Raw genomic sequence first — 26,294 nt, 5'->3', positions numbered from 1 at the left:
ACACTGTCTTGCAGGGGATTTTGCTCGGACTAACCTTTGTTTGTAGGTGAAGAACCTGCTGGAAAAAGGAGGTCCGGGCGCCCGGGATGGTTCCGGGCGCCCGGAACAGGTCCGGGCGCCTGGGACCAAACTTTATCCCTGCCGCGACTTCGCCATGTGGAGCATCCTGGTTGGTTGGCCACGTCACACTCCAGGCGCCCGGAAGGGATCCAGGCGCTCGGAACTTCATATAAAAGAAGGGTCGATGTGCAGCTTCATAATAACAACAATCTTCTAAGAAATCTCTCTGCGACAAGCTGCTAACGACTCGATCCAGAAAGTGCTGCAACGACACCCCGACAACCCGGAGCTTCAGATTTAGTTTTTGTTGTCGGTATAATCTGTTTACTGCTTTGAATTGTAATTAGTCTGTAATATTTTTATCGTGCTTATAGTTGTTGCCCACGGAAAGTGATCAAGGATCGCGGGCCTTCGAGTAGGAGTCGCCTTAGGCTCCGAACAAAGTAAATCTCCTTGTCTCTCTGTGTTTGTTATTTCTTCATTCCGCTGCGCTTTTACTCATTTGTTTTACGAATCGAAAGAAATAGCCATGAACACTATTCACCCCCCTCTAGCGTGGTCTCGATCCAACAAGAGGGAGGAGTGGGGCGGCGTGAGGTCTCGGTGGAGAAGGTTTTTGCCGAACCAAAGAATAAACCCAAACCAACTTATGTTTTCCTATTTATATTAAGTGGGTATTTTGGCCCAACTCAATTATAAATATATTTGATTCTCCTTTCTCTCAGCACGGCCCTGCTGGGTTCACCGGTTACTAAGGCTAACTAAAGGTTTAGCGGACCCGAGAGGTCCCGGGTTCGATTCCCGCTTAAACCATTTTACTTTTCTATTCATTTTTGCTACTTCCGATACTCTAAAAATTCCAGAAAAATATCTAATAATTCCAGAAAAATCATAGAATATTCCTAAAATAGTTTTGAGAATTTTCGGGCGTTACAAGGAATCACATCTAAGTCCATTAGAAAGTTCCTGAGCTATACTGCTTCTTTAGCTGCCTTAGAGGTTGCTACATACTCAGCTTCCATGGTTGACTCCGATACGCATTTCTGCTTAACACTCCTCCATGAAATTGCTCCACCTCCTAAAGTAAACACATAGCCTGATGTAGATTTACTATTGTCCCTATTTGATTGGAAATCTAAATCCGTGTAACCCACAGGGAGCAAATCGTCTGCTTGGTAAATTAGCATATAATCTCTAGTCCTTCTCAGGTACTTTAATATATGCTTTACCGCAGTCCAATGTCCTTCTCCAGGGTTACTCTGATATCTGCTGACCATGCCCACGGTAAAACAAATATCAGATCTCGTACATAGCATTGCATACATAAGGCTTCCTACAGCCGAAGCATAAGGAACTGCTTTTATGTCTTCTATCTCCTTTGATGTCTTTGGAGACATCTCTTTAGATAGAGCTATTCCATGCCTAAAAGGTAAGAAACCTTTCTTGGAATCCTGCATACTAAAACGAGCAAGGATTGTATCTATATATGAAGCTTGGGACAGACACAACATTCTTTTCTTGCTATCCCTTATCACTTTGATCCCAAGAATGTGTGCACACTCTCCTAAGTCTTTCATATCAAATTGTTTGGATAACCATACCCCTACGTCTGATAATACCTTGACATTGTTGCCAATTAACAAAATATCATCTACGTATAGTAGAAGAAATACCATCACGTTTCCGTTACACTTCTTGTATACACAAGACACATCCGGACACTGAATAAATACATATGACTAGATTACTTCATTAAACCGGATGTTCCAAGACCTTGAAGCTTGCTTCAGTCCATAAATGGACCGATTGAGCTTGCACACTAGATGCTCTTTGCCTTTTTCAATAAACCCTTCTGGTTGCTTCATATGGATATTCTCTTCAAGACTTCCATTAAGGAAAGCTGTCTTGACATCCATTTGCCAAATCTCATAATCCATATGAGCAGCAATGGATAAGAGTATCCGGATAGACTTAAGTATGGCTACCGGTGAAAAAGTTTCCTCATAATCGATTCCCTCGTTCTGAGTATACCCTTTCGCAACAAGCCTAGCTTTGAAAGTTTCTACCTTCCCGTCTGTCCCTCTTTTCCTTTTGTAGATCCACTTGCATACAACGGCTTTTACACCATCAGGTGGTTCTACAAGCTCCCAGATCTTATTAGAGTACATAGACTCTATTTCAGAATTCATCGCCTTTTGCCAAGATGCTGCATCTATATCTTGGAGTGCTTCGTCATATGTTCGGGGATCAGGTTCATGTTTACCCGGGATCAAGTCCGAAAACTCTCCCAAAAACATGAATCTCTCAGGCTGCCTTACAACCCTCCCACTACGACGAGGTACTATCTGTGGTTGTGTATCATGTGTGACACGTGTTGCAGTCTCTTGTGGTACTTCATCTTGTATTGTTGGTACTGAAGTAGACGTATCCTCTCTAAGTTCTTCTAAAACAACTTTGCTACTAGGATTATGATCCATTATATAGTCTTCTTCTAAAAACTGGGCATTGGTGCTAATAATGACCTTCTGGTCTTTAGGACTATAAAATAAACCACCTTTCATTCCTTTGGGATACCCCACAAACACGCGAACTTCTGTACGAGATTCTAACTTATCACCATCTGGTTTCAGCACATGTGCTGGACTACCCCAAATCCGAATATGTCTTAGACTGGGCTTTCGCCCATTCCAAAATTCTGTGGGAGTAGAAGAAACTGATTTAGAAGGTACTAAGTTCAGAATGTACACTGCTGTTTCCAGAGTGTATCCCCAATATGAATTTGATAATTTTGAGTAACTCATCATCGATCTAACCATCTCCATAAGAGTCCTATTCCTTCTTTCTGCCACACCATTCTGTTGGGGTGTACCAGGTGCAGACAGTTGGGATTGAATCCCGGCCTCTGATAAGTAATTCCTAAACTCTCCTAAGAGGTATTCGCCACCACGATCAGACCGTAGTGACTTGATACTTTTACCTAGTCGTTTCTCCACTTCAGCCTTGTATTCTTTGAACTTATCAAAGCACTCAGACTTGCGGCGCATTAGGTAAATGTATCCGTATCTTGAATAATCATCTATGAAAGAGACAAAATATTCAAAACCACCTCTTGCCTGGACAGACATAGGACCACACAAATCAGAATGAACCAATTCTAACACTTATTTGGCTCTATACCCCTTGGCCTTGAACGGTCTCTTGGTCATTTTACCTTCTAAGCAAGATTCACAAGTTGGAAAATTTTCCAACTCTAATGAACCCAAAAGTCCATCGGCCATAAGCCTCTGAATCCTACTTAAGTTAATATGACCAAACCTTAGATGCCAAAGATATGCTTGGTTCATTTCCGAATGTTCCTTTCTCTTATTAGAGTTAGAAGATGAGTTATAAATTTCCTTGTTTTGATTTGTGAGAGAAATTGGATTTAAAGTATACAAATTGCCAACTAATGCACCAGAACAGATAATCACTTTATTTCTCTTAATAACTACATCGTTACTAAAGGAAACTGAATATCCATCTAAAAACAGTTTAGAAACTGAAATTAAATTCTTTCTAAAACTGGGTACATAAAGATAATTTCTTAAAATCAAATTTCTATTTCTACTAAAAGATAAGTAGATGTCTCCCACTGCAACAGCTGCCACCTTAGTAGCATTGCCCATGTAGACGGTAATCTCTCCTTCAGATAGTCGTCAGGTTTCCTGGAACCCCTGCAAGGAATTGCAGACATGATCAGTGGCTCCCGTATCTACACACCAGGTGCTGGTAGATAACACCGCTAAACATGTTTCAACAACTAGAGCATGAGATATACCTTTGTTTTGGTTCTTTCGAGGACAGTCCGCCTTCCAATGTCATGACTGCTTGCAGATGAAGCACTTGCCCTTCGGCTTCTTCATTCCAGCTTTAGGTCCCGTACTCTGATATTTATTCACTTTCTTTGCTGAACCAACTTGTTTCTTCTTCTTCTTTCCTTTCGGTTTAGAAGTAGAACCATTTTCAGCATAGTGAATATGAGATTTGTGATGAAACAAACCTTCTGCTGCCTGAAGTTCTGTCAGTAGTTCCGCCAATGAATATACCCTTTTGTTCATATTGTGATTCAGGCGGAATTGCTCAAAACTTCTAGGCAGTGTTTGGAGGATCATATCGATCTGGGTTTCCCCATCAATTTCTCCTCCAAGGATCTGTTTCTCGTTCAGATAAGCCATCATCTTTAGGATATGATCCCTCACAGGAGTACACTCTTGCATGGTGGCTGTCATTATCTTTCTCATGGCTTCTTGTCTAGAAGCCCTATCCTGATGACCAAAGAGTTCCTTGAGATTGTTCATAATATCATAAGCTGTTGGTAAATCTTGATGCTAATGTTGCAATACATTTGACATTGAAGCCAAAATGTAACACCGTGCCATCTCATCTGCCTTTACCCATCTCTTATGATATTCAATCTCCTCTTGGGTAGATTCACCAGTGGGTGCATCAGGACAAGGTTCAGTCAGTACAAATTTATAGCTTTCAGCAGTCAGAACAATGTCCAGGTTCCTTTTCCAATCTATGTAATTAGGTCCAGTAAGTCTATTCTGTTGAATTATGATGGACAGTGGGTTGAAAGTCATCCTAAAAATCACAAATAATTTTTGGTCAGAACTCTAAATTTAGAATAATATTGATTCCTCAAACAATACTATTTTAAATTAACCAACACCTCAAAACACCGTGAATTTTGTATGCCATGTTAGTGTAGACGTATACAAATTCAACATTTGTAAAAGGAGGGTCTTAACCCATTAATTTTATTATCTTTTCAACTTAACTTTTTGACAAATAAAATTAATAGTTGGTGTCTTTTGGTCACACAAATAATAGCAGTGACTCCGATGGGGAGGATACTATTAGATGTGTCTAAGTGTATACCATTACTTGACACTAAGTCCATTAATAAGATTATGCCCCTTCCATTGGGGAAGATCACACGCTCTTAATTAACTTCCTATAGTCATCCAAAATGGAAGTCTGTTCTAGTGATCCACAAACAAGCTCATCCGTTATGGAGGAAGGCACTCAGAGCCAACGCGCAAGCTTGTTTGCATCACTTACAAACCAGTAATGGAGACCATGGGATTTATTTAAAAATCCCTCTCCCACTTAGTTATTTATAAACGAGGAATTTTAACTATGCTAGCCTACTAGTCATGTATACTAACATGCACACACAGCACAATATAAAAGCAATAAATAGAAAATTTAATTTTCAACTATTATGGCTTTTATCTATAGTCGTCCTCCGTGTGTTGTCATCCCAAGCTGCTGCCATATTTGGCCACCGCCACCGGGTCTAGCTGTCGCATCCATCTTGCTCCTAGTTCCGCTGCGCCTCTGGTCCTTAGAAGGTTCCACGCTTTGCAAGATTTGATCGGCGACATAAATAGAATTTTACATTTTGATCCTATATTCCATAAAAGGAATGTACATGTATCTAGATCAAAAATAAAATCCTAATAAAACTAAATACAGCTCCTGCTGTATTTTTAATACAATCATGCACACACATATAAATGCCCTTGACATGTCCAAGGGTCCAATCACACACATAATAACTAAAAGTCATAATAGTTGGATCCTGCATCCACAAAGTTAGCACATCCTACTATTAACCTGCCTAAATTATGTATGACATGTGCATAATTAAACTAATAACAAATACACAGAGGCAAAACCCTAGCTCTGATACCAATTGTTGGTTGCTACTCGGAAAACCTAGAGGTTCCACTGTACAAAAATTTTGTACAAAGGTTTGAACCTTTTCCTAGCTACCATGTGTTCTTTTAAATTAAATTTTGGATCGCCTGCGGAACTTAACACGTTTGATCCAAAACTTAATCTATTTGTTCTTTTAGGTTTTGACTTGGATCTCCTGCGGAACTTAACACGTTCGACCCAAGTCACCTTAAGTTATTAATTCCATTAAATATTAATTTCCATAATCGGTTCCCAGTACTGACATAGCGAGGCACATGGCCTTCTTGGATATGGGGGCAACCACCACCGACTAGACAAAACCTTTTATAGAAATCTAATATTTAATTTCCTAAAATAACTTTAGGTTAACCGAAAAGAACAATCAAATCACAAGGAAAAATAAAACAAAAAAAAACACAACTTCGAAAAACAAATTCAAAATACTAGAACGTAAGCCTCTTGTATTTGGTATTATTTCCATAAATAACTAGTATGATGCGAAAAGAAAAAATTACTAGTTATACCTTCTAGAAAGACCTCTTGATCTTCTACCGTATTTCTCTTCTAACCTCGGACGTTGTGTGGGCAATGATCTTCCGAGATGATTAACCACCAACCACCTTCTTCTCCTCCTAGCTAGGTTCGGCCAACAATAAGGAAGCTTCACCAAGGAAGAAAATCAAAACACCAACCAAGCTCCAAGAGATGCTAGCTTTCTCTCCTTCTTCTTCTTCTTCTTCTCGAAGTAGTATCCGGCCACCACAAGAGCTCCAAGGGGAGAGAGAGGTTCGGCCACCACAAGAGGAAGAGAGGGAGAGGATGATTATGATGATGGTGGTGGCCGGCCACACCAAGGAACAAAAGAGGGAGAGAAATAATAGAGGTTGTCACACATGAAGGCACCCTCACCCCTTCTTTTATATTTCTTGGCCTAGGCAAATTAGGAAATTTAATTACAATAAAATTTCCTTAATTTCCTTGACATGATTTAATTGAGAAAAAATAAAATAAAATTTCCAATTAAAACAATATTGGCCGGCCACATCAAAAGAAATAAATTAGACAAGTTTTAATCAACAAATTAAAACTTCTTAATTTGTTTCCGGAAATTTTAAAAATAAAATTTCTCTTCAAAAATATCTTCATAGTTGATAAAAGGAAATTTCTATAATTTTAATTTAACAATATGTGAATAATTTTTAAAGAGAAAATAAAATATCTCACTAATCTACAAATAAGGAAAGAGATCTAATCTCTTTCTTTAATCTTTTGTAGATCTTTTACAAGTGAGATATTTTAATTTTAATTCTCTTTAATAAATTATATCTTCCACATAATAAAAATTAAAATTAAAATCCTTTTTAATTTAATATTTCCGGCCCCTCTAGCTTGGGTTCAAGCTAGGGCCGGCCACCCCAATTCATGCTTAGGCCGGCCCTAGCTTGGTTCCCAAGCTAGCTTGGCTGGCGCCTTTAGGTGGGTATAGAAAGTGGGTATAGGTGGGTATAATACTCTATAAATAAGAGGCTACGATAGGGACCGAGAGGATGAATTGGTTTTGGTCTCCCGATAAAATTAAGCATCCCGTGTTCTCCCCGAACACACAACTTAATTTTATCAATAATAATTCATTCCACTAGAGAACTATTATTGAACTACTGCACCAATCCCAAATTACATTTTTGGCCTCCTTCTTATTATGAGTGTGTTAGTCTCACTATGTTTAAGATATCGAATGTCCACTAATTAAGTGAGTTACTGACAACTCATTTAATTAATATCTTAGTCCAAGAGTAGTACCACTCAACCTTATCATCATGTCGGACTAAGTCCACCTGCAGGGTTTAACATGACAATCCTTATGAGCTCCTCTTGAGGACATTATAAACCTAGTATCTCTAGGACACAACTTCCTTCTATAATCAACAACACACACTATAAGTGATACCATTTCCCAATTTAGCGGGCTTATTGATTCATCGAACTAAATCTCACCCATTAATAAATTAAAGAAATAAATATCAAATATATGTATTACGATTAAGAGCACATACTTCCATAATAACTGAGGTCTTTGTTCCTTTATAAAGTCAGTATAAAAGAAACGACCTCAAATGGTCCTACTCAATACACTCTAAGTGTACTGGTGTAATTATACAGTCAAGATAAACTGATACCTAATTACACTACGACCTTCTAATGATTTGTTCCTTTCCATTTTGGTCGTGAGCTACTGTTTATAATTTATAAGGTACTGATAACATCATCTTCTGCATGTGACACCACATGCTATGTTATCTACAATATAAATTAATTGAACAACTACAAACAAATGTAGATAATTTGACCAAATGTGATTCTCTATTCAAAACAAATGTTTACAAAAGCTTAGGCTTTCAGTATACACTCCAACAGGAATCTCTAATGTGCAAGACAACAAGGTCATCAAAACCGAAGAGTTTAGGCAGATTGAACAAGGTTCGATGTCGCCGAACTGTAATGGCCAGTGTAATGGTTGCACACCATGCAGAGCATGACTGATCACGGTGCCACCGACTGCCAGTGGAACTAGGAGGCTCTTACAGAATGTGGTCTGGAAGTGCATTTGTGGCTAGGTCCATAAACTTTATATATATGTCAGGCCTATGAATAAATTAAAGTGATCTTCTAAATGAACATTTAAAGAAGTTGTGATGGAGTGGTCTACTCAATATTGAATCTCCTTTTTATTAAATGATTTAATAAGAAAAGTATATATATAATAAATTAACAGTATAAAATAATTTACAAATTTATATAAAATTTATTATATCTTAATTTTAATATTTTTTATTTAAATACAGTAATTTATAAATTTTTACTATTTTTCATTATTCACACCTTTAATTAAATCCTTTAGTTATAACTTACAAAAAGTTTTGGGAAGATTCGAGCTATCATAGTACATCAAAAGTCATTACTCTTTGGTGCAAATTCTCTTTATTCTAAATTCTTTAAAATTTTAAATACTAAAAACATAAAAAATTATTATTAAAATAAATAATAAATGTTATTTTAAAAATTAAATATTTGTGACAAATAATAGCTATAGATAGGAATATAATCAATCCTAGTTGAATCAAGGATTTAGGTGTGAGGTAAATAGTCCTTAGCCTAAAACATAAAGCATTTTCTTTTGTGAATATTTTTCAAGGTGACACAAAGGTGTTTAGTGCAATGAAAATATTAAAAATGCAAAACAAATGCTAACATAAGAAATTTTACTTGACTGTCGCTTCTTAATCCGCAACCTCCGAAATTATAAAGTTGTGGTTTAGATGGATTTAAAAATTGAGCATTCAACCTAGGTAAAAAAAAAAAAATTGATTTTTTTTTATTTGATTCTCCTTGAGTAGTAGTCAATTGGGCTATTCATCTAGTAAATGTTGGTTGACTAATAGCAATCGATTACTGCCAGATCGAGAGACCAGGAAAGAGTTGCTATTGGGATAGTGTCATGCCTCGGAGAAGTCCTTGCCTGAAAAACAAACAGCATCTTCCCACTTATGACAATGTATGGATCATGTATATATATATATAGCCATACAGCTATACAAGTATGATAACAATATGTCACACGGCTACAAACAATCACAATCACGTAGTTGTATATGTTGTCCACATGGTTGGAACAAAAATATGGTTTCCGCAAAGGCCAAAACTTGGAAGAACTTAGTTTTAACATGCACGTGACACTCTAAAAGCTCTAGACTTCGTTTAAGCTCCATTTTTGCTCCAAATCACATCCTATCAATCAAAACAAGCAAAGAGTAGATCTCCGAATAAAATATAATGGAAGTATGACATTATAATGAAATAGGGTGCAATAAACATAGATAATACTAATGAAATACAAGTAGATGTGCGTCAAAGCATGCATAAAAGTGCATATAATCTATTCACATCACACCCCCAGACATAAACCTTTGCTTGTCCTCAAGCAAAACCCGCAATCAAGATTCATGTGGCTAGTGTTGGAACCCCAAGGTTGTTTTGGTGTAATCAACAAGTTAAGTTAGGTCCTGTATATTTCTAACCTTGTGTCTAAGTGTGCAGGAGCTTAGGAGCATAGGTAGTCGAGTGGAAGACGCAGCTAGCGAGAAGGACGACAGTCCGAGGGACGAAGTGCTGCGGGAGAGTACACCGGCAGACGAGAAGGAAGCGTGCGGTGGTTCCGAGGGACGAAAGACGGAGCAGAAGATTACTCGGGGAGCATGAGACGCAGCTAGCGAGAAGGACGGCACGTCGTACGTCCGAGGGATGAAGACTACGGATGAGTACGCTGGTGGACAAGAAAGAAATGTTAGAGTGTATACTGAAAGCCTAAGCTTTTGTAAACATTTATTTTGAATAAAGAATCACATTTGGTCAAATCATCTACATTTGTTGTAGTTGTTCAATTAATTTATATTGTAGATAACATAGTATGTGGTGTCACATACAGAAGATGATGTTGTCAGTACCTTATAAATTATAAACAAAAGCTCACGACCAAAATGGAAAGGAACAAGTCATTGGAAGGTCGTAGTGTAATTAGGTATTAGTTTATCTTAACTATATAATTACACTAGTACACTTAGAGTGTATTGAGTAGAACCATCAGAGGTCGTTTTCTTTTATACTGACTTTATAAAGGAACAAAGACCTCAGTTATTATGGAAGTGTGTGCTCTTAATCCTAATATAATAACAAGCACATATATTTGATATTTATTTCTTTAATTTATCAAAGGGTGATATTTAGTTCGATGAATCAATAAGCCCGATAAGTTGGGAAATGATATCACTTATAGTGTGAGTTGTTGATTATAGAAGGAAACTGTGTCCTAGTAATTTAGGCTGAAAATGTCCCCAAGATGAGCTCATAAAGATTGTCATGTTAAACTCTGCAGGTGGACTTAGTCCGACATGACGATAAGGCTGAGTGGTACTGTAACGACCCACCTTCTACACTACTACTACTCTCTAAAGGTGGACGCTACTTAACTACTAACTCTACTTAACCGGTGTGATTAAAAACCACATGGAAACCCTACCGAAAAATTTCGACAGAATATCCCCTGTACCGGTGACCATATTCAACAATACATGCAGTATATATACTCAGCCACAAGCGGCTGGAACACATAACTAACAACCACGTAGTATAATAAATCTAACTCAGCAATAATAAAGGAAAACTAATCCACAACCACAACTGAATAGCAAACACAGTATCAAGTGTCCTTATAAACAGTTATCAAATTTCCTTAACACATAAAAACTTAATTAACTCAAAGAACAAATCATAATTCATCTTATTCGCAAGGATCCCTAGAACTTCCATAGTGCAGACATCACACACCCCTCTTGCATCTCCTTGTCGCCTTCCTTCATATTAGCTTTCCTTTTTCTTTATCTGCAGTAGGAGAAAGTGCAGTCTATAAGCATAAAGCTTAGTGAGCGCTATCTAACTCACAAAAACTCGATATGCATGTATACAAATAAAAACATGCTAAAACTGAATGCTAATATGTAAAGCTACTCATGCTCATAAATAGCAAAGAAATCAACTAACAGAAAAGATAACAAGTATAACTACTCATGCTCATAAACTAATAAAGAAAGCAAACTAACTGGTATGCTAACATATAAAGCAAAACATGCTCATCAACTAGCAAATAAATAACATGTAAGAAACTAAACATGTAAAAGCTGCTAGCATAAAAGAAAGCTAAACTTGCTGATCTTTAAAACAAAGTGAAACTTACTTCTTTTACTCTAAACTTATTCTTTTATTTCACTTGTTTAAAATTTATACTTTAATACTTGAAAATAATAATCAACTTCTCTTGGGCCCAGGCTTAGTACCAATTATGCGCGTTCCCTAATAGGTTGGGGTAGCGAGCCGCCAATCCTAAAAGAGCAGACCTTGGTCTACCAGGGCCAAGACCTTGGAATTGGACACCTGGATTTGTTTAACGACAACCTTGGAAGTCGGGTACTAGCCTCTTCTTAAAAGTAAAATACTTATTATCTTAATTACTTCTTCTTTAAATGCCTTGGCATTTTAATAGCATCTTATGTGCCAAAATCCCTAAAGTCTTGACTTTGGGATTTACTTAAGGCCTTGGCCTTTTCTTTCTTTTCTTTTTCTTTCTTTTTACTTGTTAATGCTTCTAAAAGAATTTGATAGAACTCTTATTTTCCCACTAGAATACATGGTTGTTCATGCTTATTAAAATAGCAAATGAAAACTAAAGAAACTGCTCATGTGTATCTAGTAATAAAGAAAACTGATCATGCTCAACTTATAGCAATTAAAAACTGCATAATAAATTGCAACATAAAAGAATCAAGCTTGCTGAATTCTTGCAACAGAACACTTGGAACAGAATACTAGCAACATCAATAGAATACTTGAAACAGGATACTTGAATCAAACTTGCTAAATTCTTCCACTAAACCTGTTGGAAACTTGGAACCTATATAAAGCTTGTTTCGTTCCAAAATCAAAACCCATATCTAGCAATAGGATACTAATTCTAGCTGCCACAGAATTTAAAAGGAAGAAAACCAAGAATGCATGCTACTAAACTTCAATTAAACAGAACCCTAATCAAAAGGGAACAACTTGGGCGGAATTAATGGTCATGGCAGCACCCAACACAAGCAACCCGAAACTACAACTCTTCCCCTATTCAATGTCAACTGCCCTATATCTAAAGGAACAAGAATGCCTAGTTCATACAATTATTTCCCTTCTTTAAAGTGCACGGCAGCAAACACACAAGTGATTTCACAGCATACTTCAAAATTCAAAAGACACAAGCATAATCTTTACAGCATGATTCAAAATCAAGAAGAACAAAATCCGAAATCCCCTCCTACCACATGCTTCAGAACTCTATCTCACGGCAAAATCATAAAACCAAAATCCTTTATCACGGCAGCAAGGAAAACAAAACTCGGAGCTATCCTACTGCAGGTGAGTAGCAACTCACATCACTGTTCTTGGACTTACAACCGGAAAAGAGAACTCTAAAGCTTCTAGGGTTCGGAGAAGGTGAAGATCTCAGCGATCCCTTCCTTTCCGCGTGTTCTCCTTGACGAGGAGAGCTCGGATCCGCAAGATTCGCCGGAAGAAGCCTTCGCCGGCCGTGGAGAGAAGCTCCGTTGCTTCGGTTCCGCCCGAAAAGAAGAGGAGAAGAGAAGGGATTTAGGTTCGGGAAAACACTTAACCCTTTATAACCTAGGTTTTATTTTGCCCTTTACAATAACTTAAATAAATCTCGCTACATACTTAGTTAACAAATCACGCGCAGCCCAGTTGGTTGGCTGCGTTCGGTTAAGTCGAGTTCGGCCGAACTTCTTTCTTTTGTAAACCTACTAAACGACCTCCAAAAATTACGTAAAAATACTCTAAAATTCCTAAAAATCTCTAGAATATTTTAAAAGCATTTCCAAATATTTTTATGGACTTTTAAAACTTGAAATAGGGAAAATTGGGTCGTTACAATTCCCTCATAAAAGTCCTCGAACTTAGAATAGTTCTGGATACTTCTGTCTCATACTGTCCTCCCGCTCCCAAGTGACTTCCTCGTGCTTCTGGTTCTGCCAGATGACCTTCACTAGTGGTACTTCTTTATTTCTTAATCTCTTAACTGCTCTGTCCACTATCTGTGTAGGTCTACTCTCATAACTAAGATCCTCTTGGATCTGCACTGACTGAGGCTCAATCACTTGGCTAGGGTCATGGAGACACTTCTTTAACATGGAGACATGAAACACGTTGTGAATTGCTGACATGTCTTGTGGTAAGTCCAGTTTATAAGCTACTTTCCCAATCCTTTCTGTGATCAGGTAAGGTCCTACATAACGAGGACTTAATTTGCCCTTCTTGCCAAATCTCATCACTCCCTTCATAGGAGCGACCTTGAGAAAGACTGAATCCCCTACTTGGAATTCAAGTGGCCTACGGCGTGTGTCAGCATAACTCTTCTGTCTACTCTGGGCAGATTTTCTGAATAGCCCGAGTGGTTTCTTCTATCAGCTCTGTCTGAATGCCCAGCTCTACTTCCATTTCCTTTCTTTCACCTGCTTCTTGCCAGCATATAGGTGATCTGCACTTTCTGCCATACAACGCCTCATATGGTGCCATCCTGATGGTGGCTTGGTAGCTGTTGTTGTAGGCAAACTCAGCTAAGCATAGATACTTGCACCAACTTCCTTTGAAATCTAGTGCACAAGCCCTGAGCATATCTTCTAGGATCTGATTTACTCGCTCTGTCTGTCCATCAGTCTGAGGATGGAAGGCTGTGCTGAACTTGAGTTTGGTGCCTAGTGCAGTCTGAACACACTCCCAGAAGTGAGAGGTGAAGCGCCCATCTCTATCAGAAACAATAGATTTAAGAACTCCGTGAAGTCTGATCACCTCTTTAACATACAGCTGTGCCAACTGCTCTATAGAGTGAGACACCTTGATGGCTAGAAAATGAGCAGACTTGGTCAATCTGTCCACTATCACCCATATCGCATCATATCCATTTATGGTTCTTGGAAGACCTGTTATGAAGTCCATGGATATATCTTCCCATTTCCATTCTGGTATTGGAAGAGGCTGAAGAACTCCTCCTGGTCTCTGGTGTTCTGCCTTGACCCTCTGACATGTCAAGCAGGTACTGACATATTTAGCTACATCTCTTTTGAGTCCAGACCACCAAAATCTCTGCTTCACGTCTTGATACATCTTGGTAGAACCAGGATGCATGGAGTAGGGTGTACTATGAGCTTCTTCTAAAATTTTCTTTCTCAGCTCTTCATCATTGGGGACACACAGGCGGCTCCCCTGATAAAGAATTCCACTGTCTGATACTCGAAACTCCGAATTTCCTTCTTCTTGTATCCCTTGCTTGATCTTTTGGATATTTGGATCTTCACTTTGCTTTCTCTGTATATCCTCAAGCAAGGTTGACTCTAAGGTCAATGTAGAGAGTTGCCCATAAATAATTTCCATTCCAAAATCTGACAACTCTTTCTGCAGTGGTAGGGCTAATGATGACAAAGACATCAGGGATGCACTGGATTTTCTGCTTAGTGCATCTGCCACTTTATTAGCTTTGCCTGGATGGTAGAGGATTTCACAGTCATAATCTTTGACCAACTCTAGCCACCTACGCTGTCTCATGTTTAAGTCCTTCTGAGTGAAAAAGTACTTAAGACTCTGATGGTCTGTGAAAATTCTGCACTGAACGCCATACAAATAATGTCGCCAGAGTTTTAGTGCAAAGACCACAGCTGCCAGCTCAAGATCATGAGTGGGGTAGTTCTTTTCATAATCTTTGAGTTGTCTGGAAGCATAAGCTATCACTTTTCCTTCCTGCATGAGTACAGCTCCTAAGCCCATCTTGAAGCATCACCGAGATGTCAAACTCCTCACTTTACGGAACAGTGAATAGAGCACCGGTCACTCTTCGAGCTCTTGGAAACTCGCCACATTTATCTGACCATTCAAACTTCTCATTCTTTTCCTGGTGAGGTCTGTTAGTGGAGAGGCTATCCTGAAAAGTCCTCCACAAATTTCCGTAGTACCCAGCTAAACCCGTGAAGCTTCGATCTCCTCGGCGTTCTTGGGTCTACTCCATTGTTGACCGCTTCTATTTTCCGGATCCACTTGAATGCCTTCTTTAGAAATTATGTGACCTAGAAATGCCACCTGATCTAACCGAACTCGCACTTTGAGAACTTAGCGTAAAGTTGCTTTTGCTGAAGAGTCTGCAATACTATCCTCAAATGCGTGTCATGCTCCTCTGGGGTTCCGGAATAGATTAGAATGTCATCGATGAACACAATGACAAATTTGTCAAGGTATTCTCTGAACACTCTGTTCATCAGTCCATGAAGGTGCATTAGTCACACCAAAAGGCATGACTACGAACTCGTAGTGTCCGTATCTGGTCCTGAAAGCCGTTCTGGGTATGTCTCTTTCTTTCACTTTTAGCTGATGGTACCCAGAGCGCAGGTCTATCTTTGAGAATACTGTCGCCCCTCTCAACTGATCAAATAGGTCGTCGATCCGGGGGGGTACTTGTTCTTGATTGTCACTTGATTTAGAGCTCTATAATCTATGCACATCCGCATAGATCCGTCTTTCTTCTTGACGAACAACACGGAGCTCCCATGGTGAATGACTAGGCGATGAAGCCTTTGTCAAGCAGCCCCTGGAGTTGTTCTGTAGTTCTTCACCTGAGACATGCAGATGGAGCTTTTGAAATTGGACCGGTAGAACCGCTCAATCTCAAACTCCACTTCTCGTTGGGAGGTAGTCCGTAGTTCTTCCGGGAATACCTCCGATACTCATGCACTACTCGAACTTCCTCCCGCTGGGTCTTTCTTGTTCTTCCAGACTCACGATGTGCGCAAGAAAACCAGCACACCCTTTAGCTAACATCTGGTGAGCTGTGAGAGAAGAAAGGAACTTCTGGGTCTTCCTTCTTGGCACCCCTGTGAACTCAAAGGATGATTCACCTTCTGGACTAAAGATCACTTTCCTTCTGCGGCAGTCCACTGAAGCACTGTACTTGCTGAGGAAATCCATACCCAAAATGATATCGAAATCCTGCATGGCGAGGACCACCAGATTTATACATAGCTCACGGTCTGAAATTCTGACTGGTACAGCCCGAAGCCACTGGTCGGATTCCATGACTTCCCCAGAAGGTAGGGTCGTCAGGAACTTGGAGTTCATGTTTTCTGTAGGTACCTGTAATTCTTTGGCAAAAGGTATGGATACAAAAGAATGGGTCGCCCCAGTATCAAATAGTGCAGTAGCTATATGCTGAAAAATAACTACTTGACCTGTTACGACCGTCGAGGCACTAGCAGCTTCTTCTTTGGTGAGGGAGAATACTCTGGCACTGGCTGGAACTGGTGGGGCTTCCAACCTTCCTTGACTGATCTGAGGTCCTTCCAGAGTTGCAGGCATATAATGTAGCTGAGGTTTGCCTCCATATTGTATTGGCTGTGGCTGAGGTGCTTTGAGCTTGTTAGGACATTCTTTAGCCATGTGTCCTTCCTGCCCACATGCATAGCATCCAGTCTTACCCAAAAGACAGGCTCCTGGATGTGTTCTCCCACATTTAGGACAGAGAGGGATCTTGGTCTGCTTATTTGCTGGTCCTCCTTTCTGGTTACCTCCTGAGTTCCACTGCTTTCTTTTGTTACCCTTGCCTTTCCAGTTCTGCTTATTTGCCTGAGGTTTCTGACTCCCAGCTGTCTTATCTTCGATCTTGACTGACTTTTGCTGCGCTCGTTGTGCTCTGATGCTGTCCAGATAGTGCTCAACAACTAATGCTCTACTGACCAGCTCTTCGCCAGTCTGAGCCTGATGAGCTCCACTACTCACATTAAGTGTTATCACTGGCCTCAGCATCCTGAGCATCAGTCTGACTCGTTCCTTCTCCGTGCTTACTAGCTCTGGGCAGAGACGAGCTAGCCTATTGAATTTCTTTACTGCTTCTTCCACTGACAGGTCACCTTGTCTGAATTCTATGAACTCCTCATAATGCTTATTGGTAATCCGCTGACGGAAGAATTCTTCATAAAACTCTGCTTCAAAGTCAGCCCAGCTCATCTGATTAACTGCTCTTTGCTTTTAACTCTCCCACCACATACGAGCATCTCCGGATAGGCGAATGAGGCACACTTGACCTTCTCAACTTCCGGCCATCAAGAAGCTCCATGGTGCTCTCAGTGTCTTGAACCAAGCCTGGCATCCTAGGGCTCAGTCATGCCCGAGAAGCTCTCTGGTTTCAGCTTCATCAGGTAAGCTTCTTGTCTTCTAGGTGTTATGGCGGGCAGCTGGTGGAACCTCGGTTACCCCTGGAGTCTCCACAGTTACTGTTGGAGGAGTGGGAGGGACTGGCTGCTGATTCGCCATCAGATTGACGATCACTTGTTGCTGCTCTGCTACTTGTCTCTGGAGTTGAGCAACAACTTCAGAGAGATTTGGTTCGGCTCTTCGTTCTCCTGAGCCTGGTCCTCAGTACGAGCGGTACGGGGGCGTCCTCTTCTTGACATCTAATTATGCAAAGAAAAGAAAGACTTGATATATTCTTTATCCTTTCTAACCAAACTTAGGTATATGAATAAAAGGAAAACAAACTTCTATCTTACTAAAGCGCATACAAGCAAATACTCTATATTACAATTAATAATAAGGAAAGCAGAATAAAGAAAGAATTTAAATACTTTCTTACTTGAAGACGGCAAGGATGATGCTGATGTGTGTGATGCTGGAGAATGGGACCTGCTCTGATACCAACTGTAACGACCCACCTTCTACACTACTACTACTCTCTAAAGGTGGACGCTACTTAACTACTAACTCTACTTAACCGGTGTGATTAAAAACCACATGGAAACCCTACCGAAAAATTTCGACAGAATCTCCCCTGTACCGGTGACCATATTCAACAATACATGCAGTATATATACTCAGCCACAAGCGGCTGGAACACATAACTAACAACCACGCAGTATAATAAATCTAACTCAGCAATAATAAAGGAAAACTAATCCACAACCACAACTGAATAGCAAACACAGTATCAAGTATCCTTATAAACAGTTATCAAATTTCCTTAACACATAAAAACTTAATTAACTCAAAGAACAAATCATAATTCATCTTATTCGCAAGGATCCCTAGAACTTCCATAGTGCAGACATCACACACCCCTCTTGCATCTCCTTGTCGCCTTCCTTCATATTAGCTTTCCTTTTTCTTTATCTGCAGTAGGAGAAAGTGCAGTCTATAAGCATAAAGCTTAGTGAGCGCTATCTAACTCACAAAAACTCGATATGCATGTATGCAAATAAAAACATGCTAAAACTGAATGCTAATATGTAAAGCTACTCATGCTCATAAATAGCAAAGAAATCAACTAACAGAAAAGATAACAAGTATAACTACTCATGCTCATAAACTAATAAAGAAAGCAAACTAACTGGTATGCTAACATATAAAGCAAAACATGCTCATCAACTAGCAAATAAATAACATGTAAGAAACTAAACATGTAAAAGCTGCTAGCGTAAAAGAAAGCTAAACTTGCTGATCTTTAAAACAAAGTGAAACTTACTTCTTTTACTGTAAACTTATTCTTTTATTTCACTTGTTTAAAATTTATACTTTAATACTTGAAAATAATAATCAACTTCTCTTGGGCCCAGGCTTAGTACCAATTATGCGCGTTCCCTAATAGGTTGGGGTAGCGAGCCGCCAATCCTAAAAGAGCAGACCTTGGTCTACCAGGGCCAAGACCTTGGAATTGGACACCTGGATTTGTTTAACGACAACCTTGGAAGTCGGGTACTAGCCTCTTCTTAAAAGTAAAATACTTATTATCTTAATTACTTCTTCTTTAAATGCCTTGGCATTTTAATAGCATCTTATGTGCCAAAATCCCTAAAGTCTTGACTTTGGGATTTACTTAAGGCCTTGGCCTTTTCTTTCTTTTCTTTTTCTTTCTTTTTACTTGTTAATGCTTCTAAAAGAATTTGATAGAACTCTTATTTTCCCACTAGAATACATGGTTGTTCATGCTTATTAAAATAGCAAATGAAAACTAAAGAAACTGCTCATGTGTATCTAGTAATAAAGAAAACTGATCATGCTCAACTTATAGCAATTAAAAACTGCATAATAAATTGCAACATAAAAGAATCAAGCTTGCTGAATTCTTGCAACAGAACACTTGGAACAGAATACTAGCAACATCAATAGAATACTTGAAACAGGATACTTGAATCAAACTTGCTAAATTCTTCCACTAAACCTGTTGGAAACTTGGAACCTATATAAAGCTTGTTTCGTTCCAAAATCAAAACCCATATCTAGCAATAGGATACTAATTCTAGCTGCCACAGAATTTAAAAGGAAGAAAACCAAGAATGCATGCTACTAAACTTCAATTAAACAGAACCCTAATCAAAAGGGAACAACTTGGGCGGAATTAATGGTCATGGCAGCACCCAACACAAGCAACCCGAAACTACAACTCTTCCCCTATTCAATGTCAACTGCCCTATATCTAAAGGAACAAGAATGCCTAGTTCATACAATTATTTCCCTTCTTTAAAGTGCACGGCAGCAAACACACAAGTGATTTCACAGCATACTTCAAAATTCAAAAGACACAAGCATAATCTTTACAGCATGATTCAAAATCAAGAAGAACAAAATCCGAAATCCCCTCCTACCACATGCTTCAGAACTCTATCTCACGGCAAAATCATAAAACCAAAATCCTTTATCACGGCAGTAAGGAAAACAAAACTCGGAGCTATCCTACTGCAGGTGAGTAGCAACTCACATCGCTGTTCTTGGACTTACAACCGGAAAAGAGAACTCTAAAGCTTCTAGGGTTCGGAGAAGGTGAAGATCTCAGCGATCCCTTCCTTTCCGCGTGTTCTCCTTGACGAGGAGAGCTCGGATCCGCAAGATTCGCCGGAAGAAGCCTTCGCCGGCTGCTGGAGAGAAGCTCCGCCGCCTCTTTCGCCCGAGCAGAAATCGCGACGCCGCGCAGAAGAGGAGAGGAAACGGGATTTAGGGTTCGGGGAAAAACACTTAACCCTTTATAACCTAGGTTTTATTTTTGCCCTTTACAATAACTTAAATAAATCTCGCTACATACTTAGTTAACAAATCACGCGCAGCCCAGTTGGTTGGCTGCGTTCGGTTAAGTCGAGTTCGGCCGGAGGTCTTGGGTTCGAGTCTCAACTTCCACGTTTTTTTGTCCAAACTTCTTTCTTTTTGTAAACCTACTAAACGACCTCCAAAAATTACGTAAAAATACTCTAAAAATTCCTAAAAATCTCTAGAATATTTTAAAAGCATTTCCAAATATTTTTATGGACTTTTAAAACTTGAAATAGGGAAAATTGGGTCGTTACAGGTACTATTCTTGGATTAAGATATTAATTAAATGAGTTGTTAGTAACTCACTTAATTAGTGGATATTCGACATCTTAAACACAGGGAGACTAACACACTCATAATAAGAAGGAGCCCAAAAATGTAATTTGGGATTGGTGCGGTAGTTCAATAATAGTTCTCTAGTGGAATGAATTATTATTGATAAAATTAAGTTGTGTGTTCGGGGCGAACATGGGATGCTTAATTTTATCGGGAGACCAAAACCAATTCTTCCTCTCGGTCCCTATCGTAGCCTCTTATTTATAGAGTATTATACCCACCTATACCCACCTTTGTACCCATGATATAGGGGCCGGCCAAGCTAGCTTGTGGTTCAAGCTAGGGTCGGCCAAGCCTTAATTCATGGGTGGCCGGCCCTAGCTTGAACCCAAGCTTAGCTGGCCGGCCCCCATTAAATTAAAAAGAATTTTAATTTTTAATTTTTATTATGTGGAAGATATAATTTATTAAAGAGAATTAAAATTAAAATATCTTTCTTAAAAGGATCTACAAAAGATTAAAGAAAGATATTAGATCCCTTTCCTTATTTGTAGATTGGAAAGATATTTTATTTTTCTCTTTGAAAATTATTCACATGTTGAAAAATTAAAATTATAGAAATTTCTTTTTATCAATCATGAAGGGATTATAAAGGGAAATTTTATTTTTTAAAAAATTTCCAAAGACAAATAAGGAAGTTTTAATTGTTGATTGAAACTCTCCAAATTTGTCTATTTGAGGTGGCCGGCCATGATTAAGTGATTAAGAAATTTTATTTAATTTTTCTTAATTAATTGTTGTCAAGGAAAGTTAAGGAAATTTTATTATAAATAAATTTCCTTATTTGCCAAAGCCAAGGAATATAAAAGAAGGGGTAGGGGTGCCTTCATGGGTTACAACTTCTATTGTTCTCTCCCTCTTTTCCTTGGTGTTGTGGCCGGCCATCCTCTCTTCCTCTTTGTGGTGGCCGAAATCTTCATCTCCCTTGGAGCTCTTGTGGTGGCCGGATACTACTTGGAGAAGAAGAAGAAGAAGGAGAGAAAGCTTGCATCCCTTGGAGCTTGGTTGGTGGTTTTCTTCATCCTTGGTGAAGCTCTTATTTTGGCCGAACCCAGCAAGGAGGAGAAGAAGGTGTGTTGGTGATTTCTCATCTCGGAAGATCGTTGCCCACACAACGTCCGAGGTTAGAAGAGGAATACGGTAGAAGATCAAGAGGTCTTTCTAAAAGGTATAACTAGTAATTTTTCCTTTCCGCATCATACTAGTTATTTTTGGAAATAAATACCAAATACAAGAGGCTTACGATTCTAGTATTTCGAATATGTTTTTCGATGTTGTGTTATTTTGTTTTTACTTTTCCTTGTGATTTGATTGTTCCTTTCGGTTAACCTAAAGTTATTTTAGGAAATTAAATATTAGCTTTCCTTAAAAGGTTTTGTCTAGTCGGTGGTGGTTGCTCCCATATCCAAGAAGGCCATGTGCCTCGCCACGTCAGTACTGGGAACCAATTATGGAAATTAATATTTAATGGAATTAATAACTTAGGTGATTTGGATCGAACCTGTTATGTTTCGCAGGAGATCCAAGTCTAAACCTAAAAGAACAAATAAATTAAGTTTTGGATCAAACGTGTTAAGTTCCGCAGGCGATCCGAAATTTAATTTAAAAGAACACATGGTAGCTAGGAAAAGGTTCAGATCTTTGTACAAAATTTTTGTACAGTGGAACCTCTAGGTTTTCCGAGTAGCAACCAATAATTGGTATCAGAGCTAGGGTTTTGCCTCTGTGTATTTGGTATTAGTTTAATTATGCACATGTCATACATAATTTAGGCAGGTTAATAGTAGGATGTGCTAACTTTGTGGATGCAGGATCCAACTATTATGGCTTATAGTTTTCTTTATGTGTGTGATTGGACCCTTGGACATGTCAAAGGCAATTATATGTGTGTGCATGATTGTATTATAAAATACAGCAGGAGCTGTATTTAGTTTTTAATTAGGATTTTATTTTTGATATAGTTACATGTACATTCCTTTTATGGAATATAGGATCGATGGATGTAAATTTTTATTTTATGTTCGATCTAGTTTACATGTACATTCCTTCGAGGAATATTGGATCAAAAAATGTAAAATTCTATTTATGTCGAGGATTGAATCTTGCAAGGCGTGGAACCTTTTGAGGACCAGAGGTGCAGCGGAACAAGGAGCAAGATGGATGCGACAGCTAGACTCAGTGGCGGTGGCCAAATATGGCAGCAGCTTGGGATGACAACACATGGAGGACAACAATAGATAAAAGCCATAATAGTTGAAAATAGTTTTTCATTTATTGCTTTTATATTGTGTTGTGTGTTAGTATACATGTCCAGTAGGCTAGCATAGTTAAAATTCCTCATTTATAAATAACTAAGTGGGAGAGGAATTTTAAATAAATTCCACGGTCTCCATTACTGGTTTGTAAGTGATGCAAACAAGTTTGCGCGTTGGCTCTGAGTGCCTTCCTCCATATCGGATGAACTTGTTTGTGGATCACTAGAACAAACTTCCATTTTGGATGACTATAGGAAGTTAATTAAGAGTGTGTGATCTTCCCCATCGGAAGGGGCACAATCTTATTAATGGACTTAGTGTCAAGTAATGGTATACACTTAGGCACATCTAATAGTATCCTCCCCATTGGAGTCACTGCTATTATTTGTGTGACCAAAGGATACCAACTATTAATTTTATTTGTCAAAAAGTTAGGTTGACAAGATAATAAAATTAAAGGGTTAAAACCCTCATTTTACAAATGTTGAAATTGTATACGTCCACACTATCGTGGCATACAATATTCGCGGTGTTTTGAGGTGTTGGTTAATTTAAAATAGTATTGTTTGAGGAATCAATATTATTCTAAATTTAGAGTTCTGACCAAAAGTTATTTGTGATTCTTAGGATGACTTTCAACCCACTGTCCATCAAACTACAACAGAATAGACTTACTGGTCCTAACTACATAGATTGGAAAAGGAACCTAGACATTGTTCTTACTGCTGAAAGCTATAAGTTTGTACTGACTGAGCCTTGTCCTAATGCACTCACTGGTGAATCTACCCAAGAGGAGATTGAATATCATAGGAAATGGGTAAAAGCAGATGAGATGGCACGGTGTTACATTTTGGCTTCAATGTCAAATGTATTGCAACATCAGCATCAAGATTTACCAACAACCTATGATATTATGAACAATCTCAAGGAACTCTTTGGTCATCAGGATAGGGCTTCTAGGCAAGAAGCCATGAGAAAGATAATGACAGCCACCATGCAATAGGGTACTCCTGTGAGGGATCATATCCTAAAGATGATGGCTTATCTGAACGAAAGAGAAATTGATGGGGAAACCCAGATCGATATGATCCTCCAAACGCTACCTAGAAGTTTTGAGCAGTTCCGCCCGAACTATAATATGAATAAGAGGATATATTCATTAGCGGAACTACTGATAGAACTTCAAGCAGCAGAAGGATTATTTCATCATAATTCTCAAATTCACTATGCTAAAAATGGTTCTACTTCTAAACCGAGAGGAAAGAAGAAGAAGAAACAAGCTAGCTCAACAAAGAAAGTGAATAAATCTCAGAGTACAGGATTTAAAGCTAGAGTGAAGAAGCCGAAGGGCAAGTGCTTCATCTGCAAGCAGTCAGGACATTGGAAGGCGGACTTTCCTCGTAGGAACCAAAACAAAGGTATATCTCATGCTCTAGTTGTTGAAACATGTTTAGCGGTGTTATCTACCAGCACCTGGTGTGTAGATACGGGAGCCACTGATCATGTCTGCAATTCCTTGCAGGGGTTCCACGAAATCCGATGACTATCTGAAGGAGAGATTACCGTCTACATGGGCAATGCTACTAAGGTGGCAGCTGTTGCAGTGGGAGACGTCTACTTATCTTTTAGTAGAAATAGAAATTTGACTTTAAGAAATTATCTTTATGTACCCAGTTTTAGAAAGAATTTAATTTCAGTTTCTAAACTGTTTTTAGATGGATATTCAGTTTCCTCTAGTAACGATGTAGTTATTAAGAGAAATAAAGTGATTATCTGTTCTGGTGCATTAGTTGGCAATTTGTATACTTTAAATCTAATTTCTCTCACAAAGCAAAACAAGGAAATTTATAACTCATCTTCTAACTCTAATAAGAGAAAAGAACCTTCGGAAATGAACCAAGCATATCTTTGGCATCTAAGGTTTGGTCATATTAACTTAAGTAGGATTCAGAGGCTTATGGCCGATGGACTTTTGGGTTCATTAGAGTTGGAAAATTTTCCAACTTGTGAATCTTGCTTAGAAGGTAAAATGACCAAGAGGTCTTTCAAGGCCAAGGGGTATAGAGCCAAAGAAGTGTAAGAATTGGTTCATTCTGATTTGGGTGGTCCTATGTCTGTCCAGGAAAGAGGTGGTTTTGAATATTTTGTCTCTTTCATAGATGATTATTCAAGATACGGATACATTTACCTAATGCGCCGCAAGTCTGAGTGCTTTGATAAGTTCAAAGAATACAAGGCTGATGTGGAGAAACGACTAGGTAAAAGTATCAAGACACTACGGTCTGATCGTGGTGGCGAATACCTCTTAGGAGAGTTTAGGAATTACTTATCAGAGGCCGGGATTCAATCCCAACTGTCTGCACCTGGTACACCCCAACAGAATGGTGTGGCAGAACGAAGGAATAGGACTCTTATGGAGATGGTTAGATTGATGATGAGTTACTCAGAATTATCAAATTCGTTTTGGGGATACGCTCTGGAAACAGCAGTGTACATTCTGAACTTAGTACCTTCTAAATCAGTTTCTTCTACTCCCACAGAATTTTGGAATGGGCGAAAGCCCAGTCTAAGACATATTCGGATTTGGGGTAGTCCAGCACATGTGCTGAAACCAGATGGTGATAAGTTAGAATCTTGTACAGAAGTTCGCGTGTTTGTGGGGTATCCCAAAGGAACGAAAGGTGGTTTATTTTATAGTCCTAAAGACCAGAAGGTCATTGTTAGCACCAATGCCCAGTTTTTAGAAGAGGACTATATAATGCATCACAATCCCAGTAGCAAAGTTGTTTTAGAAGAACTTAGAGAGGATACGTCTACTTCAGTACCAACAGTACAAGATGAAGTACCACAAGAGACTGCAACACGTGTCACACATGATACACAACCACAGACAGTGCCTCGTCGTAGTGGGAGGGTTGTAAGGCAGCCTGAAAGATTCATGTTTTTGGGAGAGTCTTCGGACTTGATCCCGGGTAAACATGAACCTGATCCCCGAACATATGACGAAGCACTCCAAGATATATTTGCAGCATCTTGGTAAAAGGCAATGAATTCTGAAATAGAGTCTATGAACTCTAATAAGGTCTAGGAGCTTGTAAAACCACTTGATGGTGTAAAAGCCGTTGGATGCAAGTGGATCTACAAAAGGAAAAGAGGGACAGACGGGAAGGTAGAAACCTT

This window comes from Zingiber officinale, chromosome 1B, assembly GCF_018446385.1.
Source record: "Zingiber officinale cultivar Zhangliang chromosome 1B, Zo_v1.1, whole genome shotgun sequence".
In the NCBI taxonomy this organism is placed as follows: domain Eukaryota; kingdom Viridiplantae; phylum Streptophyta; class Magnoliopsida; order Zingiberales; family Zingiberaceae; genus Zingiber; species Zingiber officinale.
This window is presented reverse-complemented; position numbering follows the sequence as displayed.